This window comes from Pinus tabuliformis, chromosome 6 (assembly GCF_031772625.1).
Source record: "Pinus tabuliformis cultivar Carrire ecotype Pingquan chromosome 6, CPIR1, whole genome shotgun sequence".
Lineage (NCBI taxonomy): Eukaryota > Viridiplantae > Streptophyta > Pinopsida > Pinales > Pinaceae > Pinus > Pinus tabuliformis.
Genome location: NC_142292.1, coordinates 1,585,961,384 through 1,585,974,693, shown reverse-complemented (window position 1 = coordinate 1,585,974,693; position 13,310 = coordinate 1,585,961,384). Strand labels below are relative to the sequence as shown.

The 13,310-nt window shown below is 38.2% G+C and overlaps 1 protein-coding gene across 5 annotated transcripts in view; it reads left to right on the top strand.

The window, feature by feature from the left end:
* Window positions 1–13,310, top strand: part of LOC149264869 (DEAD-box ATP-dependent RNA helicase 17-like) — a 197,888-nt gene that overhangs the window by 123,664 nt on the left and 60,914 nt on the right. The gene's annotated exons all lie outside the window — the stretch shown is intronic.

The following is a 13,310-nucleotide window of genomic DNA, read 5'->3' as shown; positions in this document are numbered from 1 at the left end:
GTAGTTCCAATAGTTGGGAACCCCTAAATGCTTTCAAAAGATTGGGAGCCGCTACGTTCCTGTTTGTGTGGGCTAAAAAAGAGTACCAAACATGCACATTCTAAGTGCCATTTTACTATCACATCTTTTGATGTTGGGTCCAATAAATGCATAACAAGGCCTAAAATGCCAAAAGATCAATTAAGGAGAAACTATTGACTCATAAAAAACACCCTTCAGTTGTAAAGCAACGTGATCACTAGTGGAAATTGAAGATATTATAGTGGCCATGTTGGAAATACTGAGAGGGGGGTGAATCAGTATTTTCTTTCAATTGTTATTATTACCAGTTAGATTCTTCACAATTTAATCAGAGAAACGTGTAAGAATAATTTTATTGAGAAAAAAAAGAATAAATACAATGTATGATAATTGTTCCCAAGCACCAACTTGGTTTCGATGAGGCTCCGACCTCTAGGGCTTCGACCCTATCTTATCCAAGGCTCCAACATTGCGTTTAGGAGCACCAACTCCAAGGACACCAATCTTGTTGTCTTTCTTTAATAGAAAATATGAGAAGTTCTTACTTGTCTGTCCATGACATAATTTTTCACTGTTGAATCAATTTCCAAAGACTTCACTGTTTAATCACTTCCAAAAGACTTTACTGGTCAATTAAAAACTTCACTGTTTAAACATTTTCCACATACTTCATTATTCAATCATTCTGGGTCACTGTGTTGTCCTCAATTCTGGGATTCACTTAATTGTCTTTGTTGAAGGGAGAGTTCTTCACTGTTCAAAGGAGGATTATGGAAAACACTGTGTCACTGTTTAACCAACAGTCCAGTCCTTGCTGTCCCTTTTCAGAACGCTGAGAGACAACCTTACAGCTTGATAACTATGAGATCTGAATGATATACCTAAGCCACAATCTGAGGTTGAATCACTGTTTTTTGTCTTACTATAGAAAATCCGAGTTCTTTATATAAGCCCTGGTCCGTGTATCACGAGTTGTCCAGAACAGAGCTTAGTGTATAGTCACCGCTATTTCAGTATATAAAAAGGATCACTGTTATGTATTAAAGTCGAGAATCAATTTTGTAACAAGCCCGAGAAAAGAAAACAATCTGAGAACCAAACTGTAGTTTTGAGTTAATCTGCGATGAGGACAGGAACCAGTCCTGTGTTGAGGCCGAAAAGAAAAATCCTGTAGACCGTCCTGCAATCCGAGGGTTAATCCACGATTCTGGACCAGTCACCGATGAAAATAGTCTCAGCAATCGAGATATATTGCCTCTTTTTTCTCCCTGAGAGTTCACGAGATGTGAACCCGTAATTTCTTATCTTTTTCGTTGATGATTGAACTTTTTTAATTTAACAATGACGTTGAGGCCTAATATATAGTGTTTTAATGCTGAATGAATAGACACGTCTCTACACATTGGCTAGAATCAGGTCGGCTAGAATTAGGTCGTCTCAGCCATAAAATGTATATTCATGATTTAAGAATTCAAGATCTCTCTAACCACTAGGAGTTTCAGGGCATGTATGGGGGAGTTTGAAAGAGGAAACAATCCTCTTTTAGATGGTATAAGTATCATTGTGAAGGAATGTCTCTAAGATAGTGAAAAACATTTTTTAATGTGACTGGTCATCAATTAATGCAGAATTGGAGGTAGGACAGAATGGCTTCATGGAGAATAAGGCCATTTGAAAATGTAAGGCTTCATGGTGACATTTACTAGGAGAGATCAACAATATATATATTTCATCAATGACAATTATTGACCAACAATCTCCCCCTTTGTCATTGATGGAAATATTTCTTCATTCTCTCCCCCTTTGACATCAATGGCAAATGGGGTGCCCAAGTACTCCCCCTATCAAACTGTTTCCTTTGTCATGCTGCTCCCCCTGACATGCTACTCCTACTCTTGTGAAGATGATTATTTAATGTGATGCAAGAGCAATAACCCCCATCTTTTGGCAAAGATGTTCAAATGCTTCTCGTGGAAGAGGCTTTGTGAAGATATCTGCAATTTGTTCTTTTGTATTGATGTATTCCAACTTGATGTTTTGTTCAGCAACTTGTTCACAGAGGAAGTGATACTTGATTGGTATATGTTTGGTCTTTGAGTGCATCACTGGATTCTTGCTAAGATTGATAGCACTTGTGTTATCACAATAGATGGTGATTGGTTGGTTGGTATCTATGTTGACATCCTTCAGAGCTTCCTTCATCCATAATATTTGAGTACAACAGTCTGCAACAACTATATACTCGGCTTCAGCTGTGGATAGTGATATGGATGTTTGTTTTTTGCTAAGCCAAGATACTAGACAATCTCCCAGGAAGAATGCATTCCCACTAGTACTTTTTCAATCATCGACACTTCTGGCCCAGTTAGCATCGGTGTATGCAGTCACAGTAAGAGTTGAGCTCTTAGGGTACCAAAGACCAAAATCAGGAGTTCCTTTCAAGTATCTGAGAATTCTTTTTACAGCCAACAAATGGGATTGTTTAGGAGTTGATTACAATCTTCCCACCATTCCTACTACTTGCATAATGTCAGGTCTCGTAGCAGTCAAGTATAGGAGGGCTCCAATTATTGACCAATAATGAGTTGCATCTACCAGAGGAGAGTCATCATCTTTGCTTAATTTGCAATTTGTGGTTATAGGTGTGCTCATGGGTGCACAGTCTTCCATTCCATATCTTTTAAGCACGTCTTTAAGATATTTTGCTTGAGATATGAACATGCCTGCTGTGGTTTGAAATACTTGTAGTCCAAGGAAGTAAAATAACTCTCCTATCATCGACATTTCGAACTCTTTTGACATATTTTGAGCAAACTCACGGCTCATCTCGTCATTATTGCTAGCAAAAATCAGGTCATCAACATAGACAAGAGTGACTAGTAACTTATCCTCATCTATCTTCATGTAAAGATTACTTTCTGCCACCCCCTTCTTGAAGTCTTGTTGTTGTAGATAGTGATCCAATCTTTCGTACCAAGCTCTAGGAGCTTGTTTCAACCCATATAATGCCTTTTTCAGCTTACAAACAAAGTCTTTTCCTTCTACTAGATTAAACCCTTCTGGTTGCTCCATGTAGACTTCTTCCTTGAGTTCCCCATTCATAAATGCTGATTTTACGTCCATCTGATAGACTTTGAATCCTTTTGAGCAAGAAAATGCCAAGAACATCCTTATAGCTTCCATACAAGCTACCGGTGCAAAGGTTTCTTCAAAGTCGATTCCTTCAATTTGTGAATAACCTTTACAAACAAGCCTTGCTTTATTTCTGATGATTTGTCCATCTTCATTCATTTTGTTTTTGAACACCCACTTGGTTCCAATTATATTTTTATCCTTTGGATGAGGTACCAGCTCCCATGTCTCATTCTTCTCGATTTGAGACATTTCTTCTTCCATGGCTTCCACCCAATGAGGATCCTTGCTTGAGTAAAAGTTTCTGGTTCTATCATAGATAGGAGAGCAACATCATTTTTCCTTGGTGTACTTGTCATCCTTCTTCGGGTTTGTATCCCCTCATCTACATTGCCAATAATTTGCTCTTCTGGGTGATGTTTTTGGAGGAATTTCACCTTTGAAGGGGTTTGAGATGGTTCTTTTTCCTATTGTTTTTCTTGATCTTTTTCTTCTTTTTCAGGTTCTTCTTTATTTTCTTCAAAGAGAGGGTCAACTTCATGGTCTTCAATTTCCTTTTCTGGAAGGTTTTCATCAATCTTCACATCAATGCTTTCCACTATTTTCTGTAGTTGATTATTATAGCACTTGTAGGCTTTGCTCCTTGTGGAATATCCAAGGAGTATTCCTTCGTCAACCCGAGAATCAAATTTTCTAGGTGAGTCATCATTGATTTTTATGAGGCATTTGCTTCCAAAAATCTTGAAGTATTTCACTGAAGCAGGTCTTCCTTCCCATGATTCATAAGGAGTCTTCTCATTATTTGGTCTTAGTTGTGTTTGATTCAAGGTATAAACTGCTGTCCCGACTGTTTCTCTCCAAAATTTTGGCTGCAAGTCAGCTGCTAGTAACATTGTTCTTGCCATTTCTTGAAAAGTTCAATTTCTTCTTTCAACTACCCCATTTTGCTTGGGTGTTCTGGCAGCAGGGAGTTCTCTTTCGATTCCATGTACTTTACAGAATTCATCAAATTTTTTTGATGTGAATTCTCTCCCTCTATCCGTACTAAGACATTTAATCTTAGAATCCTTTTCATTTTCTACAAGAGCTTTAAGATTCTTAAAACATTCAAATGCTTCAGATTTATATCTTATGAAATATACCCACATCATTCTAGTATAGTCATCAACAAATAAAGCAAAGTACCTTTCTCCTTGGAGCGCCGAAGTTCTAGTTGGTCCACTTAAATCAGCATGAATGATCTCCAAAGGTTTTGATGTAAAGAACTCCTTAGTCTTGTGGCTGGTTCTAGTTTTCTTTCCATGTTGACATGGACCACATACACCTTGATTTGGCTTGAATAACTTTGGGATGTCTCGTACTGCATTGTTCTTGCTGATATTGATCAAGTTATTGAAACTTGTACGTCCTAGTCGCTTGTGCCACAACCAACTTTCATCTGTTTGACTTAGGTAACATTTATCTTCTTGAATTTTGTTCAGAATGTATATGTTATTTGATGTTCTAACTCCATTCGCCACAAGTTCTCCTGAGGAAGAATTCCTTATTTCACAATTTTTAGTGCTAAAGACAACATTATGTTCTTGATCACAGATTTGGCTAACACTCAAGAGATTGTGTTTGAGCCCGTCTACCAGCAAATAATTTTGAGCCTTTCCTTTTCCATTAATAAGGGTAACAACTCCTTTTCCAACAATTTTGGCAGATCCACTTCCAAAGGATACATTTCCTTCCTTTTTGTTTAATGAGACAAACTTCCTTTTGTCACCTGTAATATGTCTGGAGCACCCACTATCAACAAACCAATGATTTTCATCACTGTGAGCACATAGAGCTAGGCCACATTTATCCGTATTGGGATTCTCATTTTTTGCTTCTCTTCTTTTGAGGGGGCAATATTGTTCATTATGTCCATTATCATTACATAATAAACAAATTGGATCAAAATTGACCAATGGATCAAAAGAGTTGTAGGTCTTGATTTGTCCTTGCCCTTTGAGACCATATGGTTTGTTTGTTTGATCCTTCAATTTTGGTGTTTCATTCTTACGAGCCATGCAATGTTTAGCTTGATGACCAAATTTTTTACAATAATAACAATGCCCAAAAAAGATAGTTTTCTACTTGTTGTAATAGCCATGGTTTGAATCAACATTCTTCTTTCAGGTGGGCCTTTGATGAAATGATCCTTCTTCTTTTGGGTTGTTGGAAAGTATGTCGGCATAGCTTTTTGCATTCTCCTTAGTACTTGATGATTCTCCTTTAAAACCTATCCCAGATTTGTCATGTTGAGGTTTTTTGAGCACTTAGGATAATGTCAAGTGTTTGAAGCTTTCCCAACTCTTTTTGACTTGCTCCAATTCCTTCCTCAGAGATGCTATTTCAGCTTCATGATCTTCACAAATTTCTTCCTTTTCTTTTAGCTTATTTTCCAAGAGATCTTCCCTTCCTTTTGCTTCCTCCTTTTCTACCTTGAGAGAAATGATTTTATTTCGTAATTTCTCATTTTCTTCAATGGCACTCATTAACAATTCATCTACATTTCCTTCTAGTCCTGAATCATCATCATTTGTGAATGCCATGAATAATACTTCTTGGCTTCTAGCATAGTCATTTTCTTCATTTGATTCATCATTGCCTCCTTTGTGATGAGGGAAATGATTAGTTGATTTCCTTTTGATGACTACAAATTCATCTTCATCAGACTCATCTTGCTTAGAGAAGAAATTCTTCTTATTAAACCCTTTCTTTTTGTATACCATCCTTTTAGAATCCTCCTCATCATCACTATCATGCTTATGAGGACATTTTGCAGCATAATGACCTATTCTTCCACATTTGAAACAAATAAGAGGGTACTTACCTTTTAGCTTGGATCCTTTCTTTAGTCTTCGTACAAATTGCGCCAATTCGGATTCAACATCGGAGTCATCACTACTGGTATTCCATCCTTTCCCCTTTTTTGATTTTGAGGCCTTGAATGCTGCATCTTTGGAACTTGGGATTCCTTTTCTCATCTCATAGGCAATGAGGATTCCATGAAGTTCATCCATCTTGAGAGTATCTAGGTCCTTCATTTCTTCTATAGCACTTACTTTGGAGTCAAATCTATCAGGGAGAGATCTTAAGACCTTTTGAACAACAGTGCTTTCTTCAATCTTTTCTCCCAATCCTTTAAGAGAGTTGACCACTTCAGCTACTCGGAGAAAGTATGATGCAATATCTTCTTCATCATCCATTTTCATACTTTCAAATTGCCTTCTATGAGTTTGAAGTTTTTCCTTCTTAACTTTGGAGTCCCCATTGTATAAGCTAACTAGCTTATCCCATACTTCTTTGGCCAAGTCACAATTCATGACTTTTGTAAATTCAGAATCAGTGATTCCACTAGTGATGGAATTTAAGGCTTTTGCATTTGCAATGTAAGCTTTCCTTTCGTCTTGATCAGTTGGAAGAGTGGAAGGAGCAGTGTACCCATTCAAAACCGAATGCCAAACTTCAGGTCCAAGGGACATTAAGTAGTAGGACATTCTTTTCTTCCAAAAACCAAAATTTGTGCCATCGAACAAAGGAAGCCTTCCTGACACTTCTTGATTTTTCATTGTGACTAAGAATCCTTCTTCCAGCTGTTAGGCTGATTATGAAGAAGCTGGCTCTGATACCAATTGTTGGAAATACTGAGAGGGGGGTGAATCAGTATTTTCTTTCAATTGTTATTATTACCAGTTAGATTCTTCACAATTTAATCAGAGAAACATGTAAGAATAATTTTATTGAGAAAAAAAAGAATAAATACAATGTATGATAATTGTTCCCAAGCACCAACTTGGTTTCGATGAGGCTCCGACCTCTAAGGCTTCGACCCTATCTTATCCAAGTTTCCAACCTTGCGTTTAGGAGCACCAACTCCAAGGACACCAATCCTGTTGTCTTTCTTTAATAGAAAATATGAGAAGTTCTTACTTGTCTGTCCATGACATAATTTTTCACCATTGAATCAATTTTCCAAAGACTTCACTATTTAATTACTTCCAAAAGACTTTACTGGTCAATTAAAAACTTCACTGTTTAAACATTTTCCACATACTTCATTGTTCAATCATTCTGGTTCACTGTGTCGTCCTCAATTTCGGGCTTCACTTAATTGTCTTTGTTGAAGAGAGAGTTCTTCACTGTTCAAAGGAGGATTATGGAAAACACTGTTTCACTGTTTAACCACTAGTCTAGTCCTTGCTGTCTCTTTTCAAAACACTGAGAGACACCCTTACAACTTGATAACTATGAGATCTGAATGATATACCCAAACCATAGTCTGAGGTTGAATCACTGTTTTTCGTCTTACTATAGAAAATCCGAGTTCTTTATATAAGCCCTAGTTCATGTATCACGAGTTGTCCAGAACATAGCTTAGTGTATAGTCACTACTATTTCAATATATAAGAAGGATCACTGTTATGTATTAAAGTCGAGAATCAATTTTGTAACAAGCCCGAGAAAAAAAAACCTGAGAACCAAACTGTAGTGAGAGTTAATCTGCGATGAGGACAGGAACCAGTGTTGTGTTGAGGCCGAAAAGAACAATCCTGTAGACCGTCCTGCAATCCGAGGGTTAATCCATGATTCTGGACCAGTCACCAATGCGGAAAATAGTCTCAGCAATCGAGATATATTGCCTCGTTTTCTCCTTGAGAGTTCACGAGATGTGAACCCGTAATTTCTTATCTTTTTTGATGATGATTGAACCTTTTTTATTTAAGAATGACGTCGAGGCCTAATAAATAGTGTTTTAATGCTGAATGAAGAGACACGTCTCTACGCATAGGCTAGAATCAGGTCGGCTAGAATTAGGTCGGCTCAGCCATAAAATGTATATTCATGATTTAAAAATTCAAGATCTCTCTAACCACTAGGAGCTTCAAGGCATGTAAGGGGGCATTTGAAAGAGGAAACAATCCTCTTTCAGATGGTATAAGTATCATTGTTAGGGAATGTCTCTAAGATAGTGAAAAACATTTTTTAATGTGACTGGTCATCAATTAATGCGGAATTGGAGGTAGGACATAATGGCTTCATGGAGAATAAGGCCACTTGAAAATGTAAGGCTTCATGGTGACATTTACTAGGAGAGCTCAACAATATATATATTTCATCAATGACAATTATTGACCAACAGGTCAAAGTAAATCAATGTTAAATTGACTGCAAATTTTTGTTTGGCATATAGGCACTGTAACCCACCAAAAGTGGGTACCCCTAGGAGAGATTTCCTCCTATTCATCTTCTTCCAGGTAGCAGTTAGCAGCCCTTGACAACCATCTTGTAGCCGATGTGATGTGCCACTTTATCTCCACCACCTGCATTAGTTGTATGTTTCCTCACCCATTTGTCAAGAGCACATGTTAGAAGGTGGGAAATCCAACCCAAAAGGTATGTTATTCATTGTGCAATCAAGTGCTTATGCTTATTTTTCATTTGGGCATTTTGGCATGGATTATTGGGTGACTTGGAAGAAGGAAGGGTTTTGACCGTGGTTTTGTTCCGTCATCTTAAATGGGGGGTTAATCTTTAACCCTAGTCCCATGGGATCTCCCCTATTGGCTTATGGCTTTAGGAAAGAAACTACTTGGGAAACCCTGATTTTAGTAGTGTGGTCTCGTTTTCCCATTCCATATTTATCACTTTCCCTTGCACAATACAAGCCCTATTCACTATTTCCCTTCTTTCGGTGCACATGACCATTGGGTCCATAGGGTCTAGCACGCCCCATCCCCATGTCCACATAGTTGGGTCAGGCCTGGAAACATTGCTCTGGAGGTCGATGTTGCTAAAAGAAAGTTAAGCATATCATGGACACAAGCAAGAAAAAAATGAAAAAAAAAATCATAAAATGCAAAAGATGGTCGTGACATTAATAATAGCACATGGGCAAAAGCCAAGCATGAGTTCTACCCCTTATCATTATGGCCATCACCTTGGTTCCTCAGGCCTATAGTTGCCCCATCACATTATTAAAGGAACCCATGCACGTCCCAACCCTTGCTGAGTGATGAACTTCCCCACCTTTAAGGGGGTAATAACTGGTATACTTCATTCACAACATGCTCTCATTCCCTAGAGCTTCGAGCAATAATACAAAAAAAATCAAGAAAAAGAAAAAGACAAATAAAGAGGAGTGGATAAACAAAGGCTGGGGTAACTAATGCAACCGCAATTGCTCCCTCCTCACATCTGTACACCCAATATGTGGACTTCCTCATTATTGCCACCCCTTTGGCCATGACATTTGGCCTTGAGACCCCTTCATCGCCATTTTGTACCATCATTATTCATATGCCACCTATTGATTTAAGGATGTACCGGTGACATGTCTTTCCCCTTAGGGGCTGGGAACACTTAATAGGGTCATCTATTAGCCACTCCTACATAGGGAGGTAGCGCTATTACGTGAAAGGCCCAAATTTGGAAGAGAAGCCTCATATGAAGTCTCAATTTGCCCTTAATTAAAAAGCTTGGTTCACTTAGATGCACCAATGATTAATTGTACCTAATGGTGAGGATGCAGCACTAGACATTGTGTGTGATGGGGAGGTGATTTTCATCGTGGGCTGGGGTAACTTAACTAGGGTCCAAATCCACTAGAGGAGCATTATAACACCCTACAAGTGAAGTGTTGACAACCATGGGATTCCTATCTCTTTCAGAGCATCATTCCATTCCATGGCACTTGCAACACCCCAACAATCTATGCTTTGCCCCATATTATTCATGAGATGATGCACTTGGATCAACATGCCCCCGACCGGCTTGGTAGTGTATACATGGTTTGGCAACTGATTTGAGGCCCAGATGAGGTTTGTCTCACCCCTTGAGACATGGGAGGGCTAGCACCATCCTCTGAGCCCTCAATGTTGGAGCAAAACCAACCTATTCTATCACCAGGAGACCCATGAGACCCATTTTGTGCCCCAAACACAAAACTGGGTGCACATGATGATTTGCATGGAGATTGAGGGGCCAACCCCTAGATCCGGATTTTTGGAGCCCTCTACACTTGACTTGGCATTGGAGGAGCCCAACGCATGCCCTAGAAGGGCCTACGCATGCATGACATCAACATTTCAGCCTCTTTTGGGGGTTAATTCTTATGTTTTACATTGGCTATGAGGTTGGCTTGTAACCTCACTTAGTTTTGCCCATCATTTTACAACTTGAAGGGGCTTTTAGGCTAAATTAGAGATCATTAGACATGTATAAATAAGAGAGAGGTCATTTCACTCTCTCATCATCATCACTTGGAGAATTCGGACTTCATAAGAGAATTCACAATTGTTCCTTCTTGGATATTGGAGATTATTGGAATGCATTTTGATGTTTGGAAGCTATTTTGGATTGTCTTTGGAGCTATTTCTTTGATGAATGGATGAATATACTACATGTTATCTTGTAAGTGCCTATTTTTGAAGATTGTCATTTTGAATTTGTCTAATGTATGTAATTGTCGCTTTTAGATTATGCTTGATTGTGCTCTAATTTGTTGAAAATAAATTTTAATGGCTATCTAGTTGAGAATTGTATATATTACTCATTGTATAACATGTAATGAATGTTGCTAGTGGAGGAATTCTTATAACTCTCCATCAAACTCCATTTATCATTGAGTGGGTAAATGTTGGAATTTTGATACCTAGGGCATGAAATTTCGGCCTCCTTAGCAACAAATTTGGCTTATCTATCACATCCTTGACTCCATATGCTTAAAGGACAAGACAATATTCCATGTTTTTCGTGATCATGTCAAAATTTTCTCTAGAAATTTCTCTCCTTAAAATTCAGTTCTTTTAAGGCTAGAGAGAAAAGCTAGGGCTTGGAGTGAAATTTTAGGGAGGAGGCTTTTTGGTGGTTTGAGAGCCTAAACATCAAGAGGTAGGTCTTGGCTATAGGACCTGTCATTTTGGTGGGTATCCTCTCAAATTTCATCCATAAAATCTCTTGCCCTAAGAGGGAAACCCTAGTTTCTTATCTCTCAATTTGAGGACTTTCTTGAGGGTTTCATGAACCTTGGAATAGCTGATTATCTTTGTAAGAAACCTTTTCTCTTTGTTCTTGACCTTGTGAATACCTATCACCATAGAAAAACCTCAAAACCCTAGGTCTTGAACCTTGATTTTTAGGGCTTGAATGAGCCTCTCTCTTGAATGAGCTCTAGCTTGATCACTTTGTGCTTTATACCTAACATATCTATTTCAAGTGATCTACCTTCTACTAGGACACGTCCCATTGGTGAAAATCCGTAAAGAGCAGGGGGTTTTGGCTGAGGTGACATTGGGCCTCTACCCCATTGTTAGCACTTTGTCTAGCTCTTGACTTGAAGGGTTTCCCTTTCCAAGGCTTGCTAGATTTTGTTGAGAAATCAATATGCTAGTAGATTAGGGTTGATTCCTCTTAACTTGATAATTTACTTGTACAAAACATGAAGATCATAGGAGACAAAGAACACAAGAAATTAGGCTCCAAGCCAAGGCAAAACCCCACACAGGGGAAAACCCAAGAAAATCCTCTTCTTATAGAATTAGATCAAAGTGAGATATTCAAGACCCAAGACCAAAACGAAAACTGCCACAAAGCCCCAAGTCATCCCCCTTCAATACATCTCTAACAAATCTTGGTCAACAAAATTCATTGCTGGTCAAACCTCAAAAATCTGGTCATCTCCTGAAATTTCAGCCCTTGAAAATTCGGGCTTGCAATTCCATTGAAAATCCCTCAGAAAACTCACACATGTGAACAAAGATTAGGGTAGAAACAAAAATTTCTTTCTCATTAGACTTTGCTCTCTTTCCTTTGACTTTCTCACTGAAATTCTTCTTTTCTTGGCACAAAAATCGAAGTGGTGAGAGTGGTTCAATGAGGTCAAACTGCTTTCTATATATACGCATCTAGGAGGTCGAATAGGTGCTGTTCTAGGCCGACTTGTCTAGGAGGGTGGACTTGGTATGTGGATAACGAATCGACTCTTTTTGACTCAAAATAAATAATTTTTCTTTTTGATACAAATAGTCCAAATGGGAAATTGACTCAATAATTTTTCTTTTGACTAAAATAACCTAACAAGCATAAAGAACACGCTTTGACTAATGAAAATAATAATAATAGAATTTCTTTTTCTTCTTTTCGCTTTTACATGAAATGCATATTGATACAAGTAAAATGATAATTATGAAGACCGAACCTAGTTACATTTCCAACTAGGGTAACATTCACCATGTCTTCTAGCAAAAGAAAATTAAGAGAATCTTATATGAAGGTCTATTATAAAGTTTAGATAGCTTTGCAGTTTTCCATGGGGATGTGCACCCCTAGGTGGGCTACGTGCTCCCCACATTCCCTGTGTGCCCAGGATCGGGGGATGCCTAGGTAAACATTCCCCACATCCCACTTTTAGGGAAATTAAGGGAGATGAATGGGGAAACGTTTCCCTAATGTGGTAGATGTGTTTCCCGCAAAATGGTGCTTGTAGGCATCCCCCCTTAAAGAGGGTTGGGTGCCTACTAATCTATGGTGGACAATTAGCTTGATATTTGCTCGTAAATGCCTTGATATGGTAGCCGACATAATTACTTGCCCAATTAAATTATGCCACATTAAATAATAGTGAGAGGAGTGCCAAGTCCAATAGTAAATTCCTTTTTATTAAATTTAAATTCTCTTTGGGGCAAGATGGTTTCTCCTTGGGGTAATTGGCTTTCTCTTGGGGAAATTCATCTCGAAGCAACCCAAATTTCAACACTTACTCTTAGTTAGGGAGGAATTTCTAGTTTCACTATAAAACTCTTCTCGCATGTACATGTCTCAACATAAGAGAAGCTCATCTCATCTCATCTCAGGTGATCAATGATGACTCAATCTATAGAAGAAGAAGAATCATCCACATGACAATAGGGGAGATCGATTTTGTTAAATTTTCAATGTTCTATGCTGTGGCAATCACTTTTAACAATCTCTTTTTTCAATAGCAATCACTTTTCTAATTAGATTTCAATCACCAAATGGAAGTAAGCAATTGTGGATAAAACAATAAACAATATGCATGATATAAGACAACCAAGATCAATGAGACACATAGATTTAGGTCAAAGACTAGGGAAAAACCCCACAAG